The sequence below is a fragment of the Nelumbo nucifera genome, chromosome 3, assembly GCF_055504915.1.
Source record: "Nelumbo nucifera cultivar China Antique chromosome 3, China Antique-T2T, whole genome shotgun sequence".
Classification (NCBI taxonomy): Eukaryota; Viridiplantae; Streptophyta; class Magnoliopsida; order Proteales; family Nelumbonaceae; genus Nelumbo; species Nelumbo nucifera.
In genome coordinates, this window is record NC_142651.1 from 65,278,934 (window position 1) to 65,281,513 (window position 2,580).

At 41.3% G+C, this 2,580-nt stretch overlaps 1 non-coding gene across 1 annotated transcript; it reads left to right on the forward strand.

Annotated features, from left to right (window-relative positions):
* Positions 1-335: 335 nt before the first annotated feature.
* On the forward strand, positions 336-453 carry LOC148801285 (U5 spliceosomal RNA). The gene has a single exon (XR_016084835.1). It is a non-coding gene; the product is annotated as a U5 spliceosomal RNA (small nuclear RNA).
* Positions 454-2,580: the final 2,127 nt, after the last annotated feature.

Below are 2,580 nucleotides of genomic sequence, written 5' to 3' on the forward strand. Positions count from 1 at the left end.
TGAAGAGTTGCATTTGTCTATAGGAGGCTGGAGGCAGTAACCAAGAACAGCAGACCAGCAGTATAGCACACTAATATCTTGAATTCACATCTGCGCCCCACAGCACATCCCCGCCGTGTATTGAGAACATCTCCCGATGATAATATCAGAACATATGATGTCATCATCGGAAGATGTTCCCAATACATGGCGGGGATGTGCTGTGGGACGTTGCGGGGTGCCTCCTTGTGGGGCACAGATCTGAACTCTAATATCCCATATCGGATGTGAGAAGAGAACTCCACACACACCACCAATTATAAAAGATGGTCATCAGCACTTATTTGGACTCACGCAGCCGCGCAGTGAGCACAGAGCGAACTATTCTTTCGCCTTTTACTAAAGAATACCGTGTGCTTGCTGCATCCAGTGGCATACACCTATTTTTGGAGGCTTTTCTCTCTTTTGAGAAAGCCCCAACAATTCTTTCATTTTAAGTTTTTCAATCAATTTTACTTGTTTTTTTTTTGGTTTTTCTTGTATACTTTTATTGCGGACACAGAAGCAGTAGACACACTCGTAGGCGAGCCTAACCACCGCGCCCGGCAGTGCGCAGCATGCACCGCACGACAGCAGCATTGGGCAGCAGCACGCACCACACGGCAGCAGCGCTGTGAGACGTGCGCACCACCCAGCAGCAGCTGTAGAGCGGGGCCCACACGACAACTCATCAAGGTAGGCCCACATGCCACGGCAGCTCTGCTCGCCAACCGCCAGCTACACTTTCCCTTATCCCCTATCCTTAATAGGAGTTGAGTTACCCTTAGACATAGGAAGTTAATTAGAAGTAGGAGTTTGAGTTTCGATAGGAGTTTGAGTTGCAATAAGAGAGGGATTATTCTAGCCGAATACAATAAGGAAACCCTCTTGTAACCTCCTATTTAAAGGAGCTTGGAATTGGAATAAAGCATTGAATTTTCGATCAAGAAAGAGCTTAGGAGAGTTAGGGTGATCTCTTGGACAAATCACCCCCTAGTTCGCCACAATAGGGTCCGCACACAAAGGGAAGGGCAAGGGAAGGCTAGGAGTTTTCCCCGTGGACCGCCCCGTGACGAGATCCTACACCCAGGCCCATAACATAATTGGTTCTCTTCCTCGGGTGGAACTCATTTTCAGGAAAATTTCCAGTTGAGGTTGGGCTAAGAATGCAAACGCAATCTAGAACCTGTACAATGAAAATGAGAAGAAAAAGCTTAACAAGCCATTATTAATTTAATGCACATTATATTCAAACAAGCATCAAATGCAACCTCACACAAAATCATTAATACTCATCTGGTACATAAAAATTAGAAACAGGTTAGAATACATTACATTGATCAAGCAAAATAATGAACTTCTTACTTCTAATGTGAACAATAGTTTTGCAGTTAAGCTTCTTTCACTGATTCAAAGTATAATAGGAGACAAGTGAGCTTGTTAGTTCTACATTTCATCAATTTAGCATCCAAGTGCCTGACTTGTTGCTTGTTAGTTCTACATCTTGGATGAGCAACCTTACAATTTGTTTATGCATGGTAGGAGGACAAAAGTTTCTAGTTCTATGAATCTGAAACGATTGAAACTGCAACATAAGAAGAAATTGAAACAGTACTCTATTTTTGTATTTTGGATGGCAGTTCAGATTGCCTTTGGTTATAGAGTTATCCAGGTAGACATTTTTGCATAAACCCAAAAAAACTCAAACAGAGTGACTTAGGGTTTTTTTTTTTGTTGTTAATGTTAAGATTACTCCAGGAGAGGACAGTGGAGTGTTGCTGAAATTATCTGCCCATTACAGTGGAGGAAGCTCCCCGCCTCTTTAATTTACTAGTGGGTACTGACCAACTTTCATGGTGAATGAAGCAGGCGGCTTACATATATGTAATCAACTAATTCACCAAAGGATGCTTAGTTTTGGAGCTTATTGCAGGCAGTATATTCTATACACCTTGCTTTATAAAAATAGGATACTGATGCATGGTGATGGTGAAGTCCCATATTAGGAGTGACTCAGTAGTCTCCTCAGAGTTTGTATGGATGTTAATTCTTTTACACAAGGGCTCAGTTTGGAAGGAGTACAAATACAAATTTGTAGAGTGCAAAATCTTGTATTTGGACAGTACATATTTGTATTTGTACTCCTTCCAAACTGAGCCAAAAGCACTAAAAAAGAGGATCTGTAGGCTATGTTTGGTTTGAAGGAAAAAGTAGGGAAAGGAAAGGAACCTTTACAAATCTTGTATAGGTTTCCCTGCATTTTCTCTTCCTTTCCCTATTCTTTCCTTCAAACCAAACATAGCGTTAATGGATGTTCAAGGAAAATTTCTCATAAAAATAAAAAGAAAAACCAATATACAAAGTCATTGTGTGCTCAGATCCCACTACTGGTTCTATGCCTCAGGTGACAACCAATCAATAAACTCTCATGTGGAAAGCACAAGGTAGGATGTTAACAGTAGGCCTAAGGTTTTCATTTACTTCTAGTACCACATCGGCAAGATAGAAAAGAAGCAAGTAAGAGAGAGAGGTATAAGAAGAGACAATGAAGAGAAGAGAAAC